The sequence below is a fragment of the Canis lupus genome, chromosome 11 (genome assembly GCF_048164855.1).
Source record: "Canis lupus baileyi chromosome 11, mCanLup2.hap1, whole genome shotgun sequence".
Lineage (NCBI taxonomy): Eukaryota > Metazoa > Chordata > Mammalia > Carnivora > Canidae > Canis > Canis lupus.
This window is the reverse complement of record NC_132848.1, coordinates 29667643-29683615: the sequence shown is the minus strand read 5'-3', so window position 1 is coordinate 29683615 and position 15973 is coordinate 29667643. Positions and strand designations below refer to the sequence as shown.

Genomic DNA, 15973 nt, shown 5'->3' with positions numbered 1-15973 from the left:
CTTTGGCCCAGGGCGCGATCCTGGAGTCCCGGGATCAAATCCCACATCGGGCTCCCGGTGCATGGAGCCTGCTTCTCCCTCTGCCTGTGTCTCTGCCTCTCTCTCTCTCTGTGACTATCATAAATAAATAAAAATTTAAAAATATTAAAAATTTTTGAATAGGAAAAAAGTGCGGCAGTCCAGGTGGCTCAGCCATTTAACGCCGCCTTCAGCCCAGGGCCCAATCCTAGAGACCTGGGATCGAGTCCCACATCGGGCTCCCTGCATGGAGCCTGCTTCTCCCTCTGCTTGTGTCTCTGCCTCTCTCTCTCTCTCTCTCTCTTTCTCTGTGTGTCTCTCTCATGAATAAATAAATAAAATCTTTGGGAAAAAAAAAGAAAAAAAAAAGTAAGAAACGAAGCAAGAGCTCCTAACCCTACCACCAGAAGGGAACATGCTTACTCTCCTGGCCCGTTTCTCTCCTCAGGGTTTTCTGTGGATTTGTATCATAGACAGCCCTCTGTCTATGCAGGTGTCTGTCCTGCTTCATTCAGTAACCATCAAAGCCCACAAATCTATATTTCACAGCTATATTTTAACGGCAGTGAAATATTCCCCCTTTCAATGACTAAATTTATTTGACCAATTTCCTTCTGCTGAAGACTTACATTAATTCTAAATGTTTGCTATTAAAAGCGCTGCGGCATTAAATCTCTTTGCATATAAAGCTTGACCACATCCTGACAACTTACTGAGGGTGGATTCCCAGAAGGGAGATTGTTCTGCAGCCCTGGTTTGGCGAGCCAGAGTGGTTTCCATCAGAGCTGGCAGTGGCTGGTCTGGAAGGGGTGCCAGGAGGCTGGCCCTGCGAGAGCCCTTCGGGGCCAGGAGCTGACAGGTGGCTTGCTGCCCAGTGCTTACAGAGGACACCACCTCCCGTCCCCTGCCCGCCCCGAGACGAGGGTGATTTCCTCATTTTAAGCCACAAGGAAATCCGTCCCTTCTCGGCCTTTCTCCCACGGCCCTGGTAAAGCCCAAGCAAGATAAGGAGTTTTCGAGTGCTTTATAAACAGAAACCCCCTAATCAACAGAAACTACACCTTGTAAAGGTGGCATTTTTCTGATTATAGCAGTAATTCTAGCTCACTGTAGAAGGTTTCGGAAAGTGCACCAAGTCGAAAGAACTTACAAGTTCACTTGTTTCTGAAAAATGTTTCAAGCTGGGAGCCCAAGACCACATTCTGAACTGGACAGTCTTCTGTGTGTATGTATTACATCAATGAGAGATTTTTTAAAAGAAAGAAAGAAGGGAAGGAAGGGGGAAAGGAAAGGAGGAAGGGAGGAAAGAAAAAAAAATAAAATCACCAACACTTGCATCGCCAGCCCTGTTCTCTTAATATGCCTGCCTCCTGGGGCACCTGGGTGGCTCAGTGGTGGAGCAGCTGCCTTTGGCTCAGGTCATGATCCCAGGGTCTTGGGATAGAGCCTCCTCTCGGGCTCTCCGCTCAGCAGGAGTCTGTTTCTCCTTCTCCCTCTGTGCTCTCACTCTCACTCTTTCTCAAGTTAATTAATTGATTAATTGATGAAAGCCTGCCTTCTGAAGGGTACTTTACATTTTACAAAGCGCTTTATCCAGCCCTCATCACAATAAACTCAACAAATTTTTGAGCTGATCTTTATTATGATCCCATTTTTCAGATGGAGAAGGAAGAGTCCCATATAACAAGTAAGTAGCAGGGCTTGCCTTGTCTACCAACCCATCGCTTGCTGCCCTCACTAGTGAAGGGAATAATAGTTGCCCTCCAGAAGGATGTCCCTTGTGTGACACAGAGCCTCAGTCACGATGCCCACTGATCCCTACCTCCTGGTGTTCACACCCTTGTATATTAATTCCCCTTAAGTGTGGCGTCCCCAGAGGCTCAAGCCTAACCAATAGAATACTGGAATAGGGCAAAAGTGATGGAGGGTCATTTCCAAAATTAGGTTATGAGAAGACTGGTTACAAAAAGAAACACTAAAAGGGGCACCTGGGTGACTCAGCATTTGGGCGTCTGCCTTTGGCTCTGGGTGTGACCCTGGGGTCCAGGATCAAGTCCCACATTGGGCTCCCCTCCCCATAGGGAGCCTGCTTCTCCTCCCTCTGCCTATGTCTCTGCCTCTCTGTGTGTCTCTAATGAATGAATGAATGAATGAATGAATGAATAAATAAATAAATAAATAAATAAAATTTTAAAAGAAACATTTAAAAAGACAGTCCCCTCACCTTCTCCCTCTCCTTCTCTCTCTTTCTCTCTCTCTTTCTGTGCCCTAGCTCTGGGGGAAGCAAACAAGCCATGTTATGAACAGCCCTCCAGACAAGCCCCATGTACCAAAAAACCGATGCCTCCAGCCAACTGCCAGTGGAGATCTGAAGCTTGCCAACAGCCTGATGAGTGAGCCTGGCAGTGACTCTCCCCCAACTTAAGCCAACTTAAGGATGGCTGAGGTCGCCAACATCTTGACCACAGCCTTGATAGAGACCCAGCAAAGTCCTATCTGGATTCCTGACCACAGAAGCTGTGAGAAACCTCTTTCTGGTTTATGTCTCTATGCTGAGGTGAATTTGTTACACAGCAAGGAATGACTAGTACACTTGGCCAAGCGATTACTACCAAAAGCTTAGTGGGAGAAATAATAATTCTGAAGGCCTCCAAACAAAAGAATCTGTGGTCTGGGCATGTCCCTAGCCATTCCATCATACTGGTGTTTTTAAAGACCCAGCTCTTGGTTTTGTGTCCTTATTTCCTTCCTTTATGCCCGATTAGCTCTTTTCTTGGTGTTTCTTTTCTTTTCTTGCTCTTTTTCTAGCTTCTCAAGTTGAATGTTTAGTTCATTCATCATTCATCTCGTCTTTTTACTAATAAATGCATTCGAGGCTATAAATTTTCCTCACTTCCCTCTTCGGTGACATCTCATAGACGTGCTCCTGTTCCAAATGTTACCTTGAACCGAAGCCAGATGATCAGAAAGTTGTCCTCAGCACTCAGGACACGCTTAATAACTATTTGGGAACTGATCTACTATAGAGTAAAATCACCATCATTACTGGAGATAGGGCAGAAAGTAAATTATCACTAATACAGAGTTGGCTACATTCATGAGGCTACACAAATAGAAATGAACTATGATAAAGCCATGAAAGGTCACATCAGGGCAGGGGGCACCCTCTGTGCCCTTGGTACCTTGCTCATGGCACAGCGTTAAGTTCCCAGGGCTCTGTGACCAGCCTTACAGAGCTGCTTTCACTGAATTGTACATAAGGCCACCAGGTTGTACTAAGAGGCAACAGCAAGGAACAGTCACAACAAAGCTGCTAGTGTGTGTATACCTCTGGGGTGCCAAGAAGGACATGGCCGAGCTGGTCACACAGGGTCTCTGTATTGTAAGATGGGGGATTGAGGGCCTCCATAGAAGAAAAGAATAAAATACAGCCAGACCTTCAAGAGACCAAGCTTAAGTAGGGATATAAGCTTGAACACTGGAAATAACCAAAAAACTTAATTACTAACACCACCATCCCCAGTGGAAGGTTCCAGAAAGTTCCAGATTCCCGGAACTTCTACAGGGTAGAAGGGGTCCTCAGATGTCCTTTGGAGGGCAATATGGAACGGGAAGCTTGGTTCTACCATTTGCCAGCTATGTGACCTTGGGGCCAGTTACTTAACCTTTCAATCGATCTCTTCCTCTGTAAAATGAGAACATAAGTGTCCTAAGGATTAAGGGAGATAAGACCTAGCCACTTTGTTAATAGTTAACAGATACTATTTGTTATTATGACCAAAAGCCCAGTGGCCCACCTGTGTTGGCTGTAAAGAAGGTAACTACCCCCCTCCTGGCAGCTGCTGTATGAACCCTCAGGCCTCTAGGAATGTTCTTCTGGCAACTTCCCAGAGCCCCGTTATGACTCTCGTGAGTCCAAGGTACATCAGCCTTCATGGGCCACTTCCTACATTAACTACAACATGCACACACACATATTTTCATATACACATACATGACACACACATATATCACTATATTTTACTACTGCCCTGAATAAATATATTAATATTGTATATTGATACACCTGAAACTACTATAACTCTGTATGTTAACTGTACTGAATTTTTTTTAATGTTATATATTAGGGGTCCCTGGGTAGGTTGAGCATCTGACTCTTGATTTCAGCTCAGGTCATGATCTCAGGGTCATGAGATCGAGCCCCATGTTGGGCTCTACACTGAGCGGGGAGTTGGCGGCAGATTCTCTTTCCCTCACCCTCTGCCTCTCCCCCCTGCTTATGCACACTCTCTCTCTCAAAAAAATTATATATATTTATATATTAAACATATATTATTTATATATTAAACATTTTCTCAGGGATGGGCGAAATGGATGAAGGGGTCAAAAGGTATAAACATTCAGTTATAAAGTAAGTCATTCGAAGTACAGCATAGTGACTATACTTAATTATACTCTTGCATACTTGAAAGTTGCTAGCAGAATAAATCTTAAGGGATGCCTGGGTGGCTCAGCAGCTGAGCATCTGCCTTCAGCTCAGGTCATGATCTCAGGGTCCTGGGATCGAATTCTGCATCGGGCTACCTCAGGGAGCCTGCTTCTCCTTCTACCTTCTACCTACGTCTCTGCCTCTCTCTGTATATCTCTCATGAATAAGTAGATACAATCTTTAAAAAAAATCTTAAAAGTCCTCATAACAAGAAGAAAGCAAGAAAAAAATTGTGCGACTCCACACGGTGCTGGCAGCTAGGCTTAGTGTGGCGGTCATTTCTCAACATACACAAATACCAAACCCTTATATTATATACCTGAAACTGATGTAATGTGATATATCAACTATACCTCAATAAAAAGCAAACCCCAAAATACCCACACTTTTTTCTACCTGAAAGTTCATTTTCTTCTGATTTTATAAAAAACTAAAATCTAAAAAAAAAAAAAAAAACCTAAAATATTTCAGGGAGCCTCTGTGCTGGGCCCAAGGCTCTGTGCCTGCTATGCCTACTGGAGGAGTCAGCCCACAGCTCCTGGTGACTATGGCCCACTGGACTTCTGCTGTTGGGGGAATTTGGTCCTAAGGTCTGGGAGGTTCCTGCCTATCTTCTTTCCTGTTCTGCTCCTCCCAAAGAGCAAACAGCCCAACACATCAGTGATATTCCTCCTGAACCCCTCCTTGCTCACGCTCTCCCCAGCATCCTACTTCGGATGGCAGAGGGAATGCGGCGGGCGGGGGGGCACAGAAGCACTGAGTTTTGGTATCAAATGAAAAACTATCAAGTCCTGGTTCTGTCGCCTACAATCTGTGGAGGCATGGCAAGTTACCTTTTTTTTTTTTAAGATTTTATTTATTTATTCATGAGAGACACAGACAGAGAGTCAGAGACACAGGCAGAGGGAGAAGCAATCTCCCTACACGGACCTCAATGCAGAACTTGATCCTAAGGACCCCAGGATCATGACCTGAGCAGAAGGCAGACACTCAACCACTGAGCCACCCAGGTGTCCCATGGCAAGTCAGTTTAAGCCTCAGTTTCTTCATCTGTGAAAGGGAGCTAATAGCACCTTCTTTACAGGATGATTGTAAGAATTTTTTTTATTTGATTTAAAAACTTATGTAGCATGTGGGGCGCATAATAGATGCTAAAAAGATAAATGAACAGATACCTTCCTTCTTTTGGGAGAATTCCTAAATGAGTAACAGTTCCACCTGTGCTGATGACCCCAGAGTCCAGGACAATGGACAGAGCTGAAGCTCGGGTGAATTTGCAGTGAGCAGCATCCCACAGCACGGACTGCGGCTCCTTCCCCTGCCCCTCTGGAGAACAGCTGTCCTTGGGAAGCCAGTGTCCATTCTCCCAGAGCCCAGGGAACCTGGGCAGGAGCCTGGGACATGAGAAGAAAGATGCTGGTGACAGCCAGATGTACCATCTCAAGGCAGCCAGATGCTCAAGGCAGCCAGATGCTCCCACCAGTCGGTTAGGGGTCCCATCACCCAGACAGAGCTAGGGCTCACGGTCTATGCTTTCCGATCTTCAATCTCTCAGATCAAAACCCTCCTGGCCTTAGTCTTTCTTCAGGTTTGTTGGCCTCAGGCACAGGGAGGCGCTATTTTTATGATTTTATTTATTTATTCATGAGAGACACAGAGACAGAGAGAGAGAGAGACAGGCAGAGACACAGGCAGAGAGAGAAGCAGGCTCCATGCAGGGAGCCCAACGTGGGACTCGATCCCGGGTCTCCAGGATCATGCCCTTGGCTGAAGCTGGCGCTAAATCGCTGAGCCACCGGGACTGCCCCAGGGAGGCTTTTCTATAGCTGTGTGATCTTGGGCATGTCATGCAACCTCTCTGGGCTTCAGTTTGTCCATCTGTATGTAAAATGGGACGTGTCATACATCATGGGTCACACCTCACAGGGCAGATATGAACCTTACAGGAGAATGTACACGAAGTGCTAAACACTGAAGTGCTGAGCCATGTCCAGTGTTGAATAAGCTTTTGCTGTTATTAAATATTATCCATTAGGCATCCTTGGATGTTAAGGCTGCCGGAGTAGATGTCCAGCCCTGCCTCTCCACCTCCAACCAGCTGACTGTCTCTCCTTCAAGAGATTTCCACAGAGCTCTTGCTTCCTCCAGCCCAGGGATCTTTCTGATTTAACCTGATGGCCTGTTTCTGCGGCTCCACTCTGAGCGCCAGCTACTGGCTGTACCTTGCCGTGTGCCTGGCTGACGTCCCTCCAGCACTGCCTAGGTCCACTGGAGCTCTTGGGTCATCCTCACCTCATCCGGAGTGGCTTGGAAGAAGGAAGGATTTTGGAGAAGTGGGAGGAGGGAATGGGTCAGTCACAGCCTCCTCCACCCTCCCTCCTCTCCTGCCCCACAACCTTTGCCCACCCCCGGGGATCTTCATAAATCTAAGTGACAACAGTCCAGTCTCCTGCTCTAAATCCTCCAGTGGCTTCTGGCATTTATTTATTCATGAGAGACACAGAGAGAGAGGCAGAGACACAGGCAGAGGGAGAAGCAGGCTCCATGTAGGACTCCATGCAGGACTCTATCCCCTGACATGGGACTTGATCCCAGGACCCCGGGATCACACCTTGAGCTGAAGGCAGATGCTCCACCACTGGGCCACTCAGGCGCCCCTCTTCTGGCATTTAGAACCAAATCCTAACTCCCCCTTGGCTGACAAGGCCTAGCTAATCTGGTCTTGTCCACCTTGCAGCCTCATGTCACCCCTCATATCCCTGGCCAGGCTGACCCTTGAATTCACCAAGCTCATTCCAGCCTCGAGCCGTTGTTCTCACTGTTCCTCCACCTAGAACTCTTCCCCAGCTCTTGGATGGACCTTATCAGGTCCGTGTTAGCTCAAAGGTGGGTGGCAGGATGGTGGATGGGCGGCTGGATGGTGGATGGCAGCAGAAACGCTCATCAGAGAGGCAGAAGTGTGGGTATTTGCAGGGGTTCCGATCTAGGGATGCATAGCCCATTGCTTCTCTCCCTGCCCCCAGCATGTTACCCAGGCCCTTTGGACCAGGGAGGCTCCTTCTCAGGGTCACAGCTCCCTGAGGTGCACACATGGTGCTGGGAAGATTTACGGAAGAGGCCACAATGTTCTGTGCTCTGTTTCATATAAGCAGCAAGAGGTACATTTCCACACAGAACGTCTCTCTAGAAATTAGACAAGTAAATCAAACTGCTCCTTGGATGGACCCGAACTGCTCTTCCTGGAGGAGGAGAGACCCCAGCCCCAAGCCCCATTCCTCCTCCTGGGCCACTCAATCTTCCCGTGGACAATGGTACACTTTGATGTCCTGGTCACACCTGGTGGAGCAGATCCGTGGCAGACAGAAACAGCATCTGGATTATAACCCCCAACCTGGCATTCCCACCCTGCTTCCCTGCCCCTTCCCCCATGCTCCTGGCAAACTCAAGGGCAGGACTATATCTGCGTCAGGGCAGATAGGCAGTCTTTGTGTCTGTAAGGGAAGGGTGTTAATCTACCCTGATGTGGTAAAGAGCAAAGGAAGTCCCCTCACCCTCCGCCCCCTGTCAAGGGAAGCTCACCCCTTCTCAAGGCCTCCAGCCTACCCTAAGCTCATGAAGCACTAGAAAGACCTTCCTCTTACTGAGTCAACATCTGTCACTCTTGCATCCCAGGGTGGGAGTAGATGCTGCGTGATTCCAGGGGCCTGTGAAGTCATTGGGGGAAATATCCATTTCAGAGGCTGGTGCTCCCTTTTTAGAGTGGGGATGGAACCCCAGGGCCCCATAGTACTTCTATGGATCAACTTCACAATTCAGAGAGCCACTGCCCAGAGCTGTAATGGGCCCCTGCCCAACTCCCAGAGGCCCCTCAGGAGACCACCAGCTGCAGGCACAGTGCTCGAGGACACCGATGAGGATGGAGACCCCAAGTCCACACAGCTGCCTGAGCTGGAGCTTCAGCAAAATGACATCATCCTCAAGTCCTGGATCTGACACTTACTTATTGTGTGACCTTGGGTAGGTCTGGTGGCCTCGGCTCCCTTGCCTGAAAAGTCATTTTATTATTTTTTAAAAGTTTATTTATTTATTTATTTATCTATCTATTTATTTATTTATTTATTTATTTATTTATTTATTTATGAGAGAGAGAGAGAGGAGGGGCAGGGGGAGAGGGAAAGAGAATCCCAAGCAGACTCCACACCAAGCATGGAGCAGGACACAGGGCTCCATCCCACAACCCTGAAATCATGACCTGAGCCAAAACCAAGAGCCAGACTGACACTTATCTGACTACTATACCACTCAGGCATTCCTGGAAAGTCATTTTAAAGATTTCTACTTCCCAGTATTTCCATGGGGCTAATGGAGAGAACGTATGTGATGGGTTTCACATATGGAATCTGGCACATAGTAGGAGCTCCACAATTACTATTCTGTAATTCATAGCTAATGGCTGGTATTTACTGAGCGGTTCCCATGCTCTGGGCCATGGTGAAGCCCCTCACCTCCATCATTAGATTTGCTGTGAGGTGCTTTACGGAGCTAGCACTCACTAGGCCATCATTCTCTTGTCTGAACACAAGAGGGGTTGAGAACGATGACCCTCTAGCTCAATGTCCCAGAGGGGATCACTCCCCCTCTGCCACTCCGCCCTGCCCTGGCCACCCACCTCTCAGCTGGAGTTTCAGGGGCCTGCTTGCAGACTCATGTGCCCTTCTCCCCTACAGAATTCTAGAAGCCCCCAGCCCCTCCCTCCCTGTCTTCCTGCCCTAAGTCATCCTCAGGTCCCCTCCTTCCCCCCAGGAGTTGATTTGCCAATAGGGTAAGGGATCTTACCAGAGTCTGTCCATTTCCTGGCAAGCAGCAGACAACCAGTCGGTTTTTAAAAATCAAGGTCTAGGGGCCCTCAGATGGCTCAGTCGGTTAAGTATCAGACTCTTGATCTTAGCTCAGGTCTGGATCTCAGGGTCGTGTTCAAGCCTTGCATGGGGCTCCAAGGTGGAACCTACCTAAACAAAAAAACAGGGATCCCTGGGTGGCGCAGCGGTTTAGCGCCTGCCTTTGGCCCAGGGCGCGATCCTGGAGACCCGGGATCGAATCCCACGTCAGGCTCCCGGTGCATGGAGCCTGCTTCTCCCTCTGCCTGTGTCTCTGCCTCTCTCTCTCTCTCTCTGTGACTATCATAAATAAATAAAAATTAAAAAAAAATTTATAAAAAAAAAAACCAAAAAAACAAAAAACAAAAAACTGAGGTTTCAACCCTCATACATTGCAGGTAGGAATGTAAAAGGGTGTAGCCATCATGGAAACCCGTTTGACAGTTTCTCAAAAAGCTAAAAGTAGGATTACCACATGACCCAACAGTCTCACCCCTAGGTATAGTCAAAAGGGATTGACAACGGGGATTTGAACAGAGGTGTACACTGATGTTTTTAGCAACATCACTGATGACAGAGAAGATGGAAACAGCCCGGTGTCCATCAACAGGTGAATGCACAAACAAAATATGGTGTGCACACACAATGGAATGTTATTCAGCCTTAAAAAGGAATGAAGAGCCGATCCATGCTGCCACGTGGATGAACCTTGAAAACTGTATGCTCAGTGAAGGCAGGAAGACACAAAAAGCCACATGTTGCATGATTTCACTTTGATGAAATCTTTACAATAGATAAAGCCATAGAGACAAAAATAAATTAGAGGATGCCTGAGTGGCTCCGTCGGTTAGTGTCTGCCTTTGGCTCAGATCATGATCCCAGGATCCTGGGATGGAGCCCCGCGTTGGGCTCCCTGCTCAGGGGGGATCTGCCTCCCCCTCTGTCCTTTTCCTCTGCTTGTGATCCCTCTCTCTCTCTCAAATAAGCAGATAAAATCTTAAAACATATATATATATATATATATATGTTAAAATCTTAAAACACACACACATATATATATATATATATATATATATATATATATCTTTTTCTAAAAAAAAAAAAAAAGATAGTTAATTAGAGGTTACCAGGGGCTGGGGCTGGAGAGTTATTGTCTAATGAGTACAGCATTTCTATTTGGGGTGATAAAAAGGTTTTGGAAATAGATGGTGATGATGTACAACCTTGTGAATGCAATTATTGCCACTGAATTAGGCACTTAAAATGGTTAAAATGGAAATTTTTAATGTAATATATATTTTTTGCTACAATTTTTTTGAGAGTGTCCACATGCATAGGCTGGTGGGGGAGGGCAAAGGGAGAGAGAAATCCTAATTAGGCTCCATGCCCAGCACAAAGCCCACAGGTTCAACCTCACAACCCCGAGATCATGACCTGAGCTGAAATCAAGAGTCAGACACTTGGGACACCTGGGTGGCTCAGCAGTTGAGCATCTGCCTTCAGCTCAGGTCATGATCCCAGAGTCCTGGGATCAAGTCCCACATCAGGCTCCCTGCTTCTCCCTCTGCCTGTGTTTCTCTCTCTCTCTCTCTCTGTCTCTTATGAATAAATACATTTTTAAAATCTTTCAAATAAATAAAAAGAGTCAGTTAACCAACTGAGCCACCCAGGTGCCCCAATTTTGCTAGTCTTTTCAAATTAATAATGCAATTTACCAAAACACATCGAACTGTACACTTTAAATGTCTGAGTCGCTTGGTATGTGAATTATATAACAATGGAGCTATTTTTTAAAAGATTTTTAAAATTTATTCCAGAGAGAGAGAACGAAAGACAACAAGAGAGTGGGGGGGGGGGTGAAGAAGACTCCTCACTAAGTGTGGAGCCCAACGTGGGGCTTGATCTCAAAACCCTGAGATCATGACCTGAACCGAAACCAAGAGTCAGATACTTAATTGACTGAGCTACCCAGGCGCCAATAAGGATTTTATTTTTAAGTAATATCTACACCCAATGCAGGGCTCTAGCTCATAACTCTGAGATCGAGAGTCTCACACTCCACCGACTAAGCCAGCCAGGCACCCCACGATAGAACTATTTCAAATTCAGAGCTTGCCTGGAGTTCATGATGGCAACTTCTTTCACTTATTTTCCTCCTAGGGCACCACCTGGAGTCTGGGTTCCAGCCACAGGGCATAGCCACTGTGTTTTTAGGAGGTTGTGGAGGGAGTAACCTCTCCAGGAGAGAGAAAGCATTTGCCTCCTCCTGCTGGCCGCTGAAAGAACAATCTAAATCGAAAGAAAGAAAGAAAAGAAAGAAAGAAGAAAGAAAGAAAGAAAGAAAGAAAGAAAGAAAGAAAGAAAGAAAGAAAGAAAGAAAGAAAGAAATGAAGAAAGGAAGAGAGAGAGAGAAAGGAAGGAAGGAAGGAAGGAAGGAAGGAAGGAAGGAAGGAAGGAAGGAAGGAAGGAAGGAAGGAAGGAACTCATCAACTGCTAAGCATCCATCTCAGAAAAATAAAAAATTACAACATGCGTGTGATTTAAAAAATACTTCATGGAGCTTGGAAGGGTTGGACAGGGAAAAAGTAAGTCTTCCTCCTACCAAAATTCCCACAGCCACCCAGAGGCAAATACCATTCTCCTGCTTCTTTTCCAAGTCATGCTCCATGCCTCTCAGGTGAGAGCCTGCCATTCCTTGGTTGGCATGTGTGGTATTGTCCATACCTTGGCTTTATTCTCTTAACCACGTATCTTGGAGATTGTTCCATATCATGAAAACACTTTTCTCTCTCTAGTGGCTGGGTCTAATTTGCGATCTAACTAATAGGAAGCATTAGGTTGAGTTTCGTGGGTTATCATTATAAGGCTCACAGTCACTTCTAGGAATAGTTAGGGGATTGCTAGCTGTCCTAGTGTAGACAGTCGTTTCCAGAAATACTCCTAACACCCATACCCACTCTGCTGAGTCAGCTGGTGTCCTGACATAAAGGTGCAGGGGAAGAGGTTATATCACCCTAGTCACCTGACTTGGGAAGAATGTGGGCAGTGGGGGAGAACCAAGGTTTGCGTTGTACAGAGCCAGAAGCTGGCCTATGAAAAACTCTTCCAATTCTCAGATACATAAAACTACAAGTGGTGGACTCAATTCTCACAGTCACCTAGGTACAAGGGAACTCCAGGCCATTGGGAAAACAGTCAACAACACATCATTGTAACTCTAAACATGCCACATGCTTGGGGGACCTGGGTGGCTCAGCCAGTTGGGCATCTGTCTTCAGCTTGGGTCATGATCCTGGGGTCCTGGGATCAAGCCCTGCATCTGGCTCCCTGCTTAGTGGGGAGCCTGCTTCTCCCTCTGCCCCTCCCCCTGCTTACGCATGTGAGCTCTCTCTCAAATAAATAATTTTTTTAAAAATCTAAGAACCTACCATAGGTTATTTTCTTCTTTATTGGGAATCCAATTGTACAATTGAATTGATCAGAATGCCTCTGTTGTAGGACACAAGCCAGTAGCAGTAGTGCAAACAACAAGTGCATCTGTGTGTTATGCCAAATGCTTTCTATAACATGATGCATGAGAGTGTGTCTCAGCATAGAACACATTTGGTTCGGACAGAATTTCGCAGTTCCTGATGAAGCAACACACAAAATTTGGCTTTCTCAAGTTTGACAGTATTAAAAATCTAAGATTGACGTGACATTATCAATAACAGATTATGAAGCAGAGAAAAACCTTTCTAACAGAATAAAATAAAAAACTTTTTTTGATCAAACATGCTAGAAGCCTGACCTTTCTTTTATTTTTTTTAAAGATTTTATTTTACTCATGAGAGACACACAGAGAGAGGCAGAGACACAGGCAGAGGGAAAAGCAGGCTCCATGCAGGGAGCCCGACATGGGACTCAATCCTGGGTCTCCAGGATCATGCCCTGGGCCAAAGACAGGCACCAAACCACTGCGCCACCCGGGCTGCCCTGACTTTCCTTTCTCATTATAGAAAATATAATAAACTCACTGCTATCTGAAAAGCATGGGCCCCAAATTGGAGGGGGGAAAATGTCCTACAGTGGCATGTCAGGTAGTTAAGTAAAAATTTCATATTGTTCTGATTTTATGAGTATGGTATTTGTCAGCTTCTCAAAGTTTGTAATTCATAGGAATTTGTATTCTCACTCCCAGTAAATACCTAATTTTGCATGTGTAATTTTACATTCTTTTATTTTAGTGAGGTCTCCAAATTTTTTTGAAGATTGTATTTATTAAATAAATAAATAAATAAATAAAATTTATTTATTTATTTATGAGACACACAGAGAGAGCCAGAGATACAGGCAGAAGGAGAAACAGGCTCCCTGAGGGGAGCCCGATGCAGCACTCGATCCCAGACCCTGGGATCACGACCTGAGCTGAAGGCAGATGCTCAACTACTGAGCCACCCAGATGCCCCAAAGTCTCCAAATTTTCATAAATTTCATTCTCCATAAAACTTGACTTCTCCTTGTCCTTATGTAAAGTGCATTGCCTAGGGACGCCTGGGTGGCTCAGTGCTTGAGTGTCTGCCTTTGGCCCAGGGCATGATCCTGGAGACGCTGGATGAGGTCCTACATCAGGCTCCCTGCATGGAGCCTGCTTCTCCCTCTGCCTGTGTCTCTGCCTCCCTCTCTCTCTCTCTCTCTCTCTCTCTCTCATAAATACATAGAATCTTTTTTTTTTAAGTGCATTGCTTACGTTTGGTATCTCAACAACAACAAAAAGATTGAAAATCCATGGATTAGATAAACAATCTCTGAGATTTCTTCCAACTCCAGAATGCTCTCTGTGGGAAATGTGCCCAGTTCCCCTCCTCCCAGGAGCTTAACTCCAATGGAAAGACAAGGAAGTCCTGTCTTGGAGCTTATCCAAGACTTTGTTGCTGTACTTGGAGTCCTTTTTCGGCAGGGAGACAAACGTATGGGTGTGCTCAGCTCTGAAGGGAGAGGTCAGATACCTTGAAGGTATACGCTTTGGGGGAAAAGGAAGACCAAGGGTTAGGACCCAAACCCTAAACCTGGGGAATAGAATGGAGGGCCCCTCCCAGTATAACAGCACTAGTCACCATTCAGAGCCTTCTTTAACATTTATTGAGTGCCTACTGTATGCTAAGTGTGGTACATGTTATTTCTAATCTTCTACCAACCAGGACTTGAGGTGAAGTGCCCTGCCCGAAGTCACATATAGCTCTCTTCTCCCCTGCACACCCTTCACTCCAGCCAAGCCATGCTTCCCACATACTGTCCCCTTCTCTTGGGGAGGGAATTCCTGCTCCACTTTAGTGCCCTGCTCAAGGGCACCTCTTCTCTCTCACCTCTCAGTTCGCCACCAGGATAACTGGTCTTTCCCCCACCACCACCACCACCCACCTTGGAGCTTAGAAGATAGCCCTACAGGACGTTGACAGTGCAGCAGGCTCACAGCTCCCTGGTGCATTGTCTTCTTGCCATAACCCCTTTTGAAATTCTATTGTTCATTTATGGGTTTATCAGTTTAGTAGAATGTAAATCCCACCAGGGCACATTAATGAATGGTAAGCATCTGCCCATCAGCAATTAGAGAGAGGCCATGTTTGAATATTGCCTTCTGGTTGGTGAATCCTGGGGTTTCTTGTTTCCTTCCATCATGAGAGGATCAGAGTGCGGAGTGCAATGGGTATTGCTTGCACCCATCATTCCCTAGCCTTTCTTCCTCCTTACCACCTGGGAGGCATACAATTCAGTCCCCGGAAAGTGTGACTTCGCCTAGTACACCTGAGAACCAGAGCAGGGACAGGCTGATGTTACAATGAGCTGGGGCAGAGGGAGGCCAGGAACCGGGGTCCCACTATGCTGCAGAGATCGTCCACGTGATCTCTGGTCGGATCTTCGGGGGTGAGTCTGTGTAACACTAAATGTGCCCATTTTAGATCTAAGGTGCTTAAGGAGGGGTGCCTGAGTGGTTCAGTGGTTGAGCATCTGCCTTGGGCTCAGGTTGTGACCCCAAGGCCCTGGGATCGAGTCCTTCATCAGGCTCCCTGCATGGAGCCTGCTTCTCCCTCTGCCTGTGTCTCTACCTCTCTCTGAGTGTGTCTCTCACGGATAAATAAATAAATAAAATCTTTTAAAAAAATAAATAAAATAAGATCCTTGAGGATCCAGAGTAGGCAGGTGCAAGGGATGGTAAGGCTAACCTCGGACTGCAGATTCCTGAGCCACACCCTCAGCAAGTCCAAACTGAATATGAGGTTGTCCAAGAGCCTGTGTCCTTCATTAGCAACCCAGGGGATTTCGACACACATAGTCACCTCAGAGAAAATCAGCAGAGTAGCCCTAGTGCAACCTCAGAAACCAAACAGAAATTGGTCCCAGCTTCCCACTAACTTGCAGCCTCAGTCAAGATTTTCTTTAATGTCTCTGGACCTCAGTTTCCTCTTCTGTAAAATGGGGAGATTAATCCCCACCTCAAAGGTATGATATATATGTAAAGTCATGGCACACAGCAGGTGAGTTGATAATTGGCAGCAAATTATTTTTGTCATGAAATCAAAGCGAAGACAGCCAAATTAATTGTCACAAG

General features: G+C 46.3%; 1 long non-coding RNA gene across 1 annotated transcript; it reads left to right on the top strand.

Annotated features, from left to right (window-relative positions):
• The first annotated feature begins 349 nt into the window (after window positions 1-349).
• Window positions 350-2901, top strand: LOC140642874 (uncharacterized). Its single transcript, XR_012039266.1, has 2 exons — window positions 350-1243; window positions 2291-2901. It is a non-coding gene; the product is annotated as an uncharacterized lncRNA (long non-coding RNA).
• Window positions 2902-15973: the final 13072 nt, after the last annotated feature.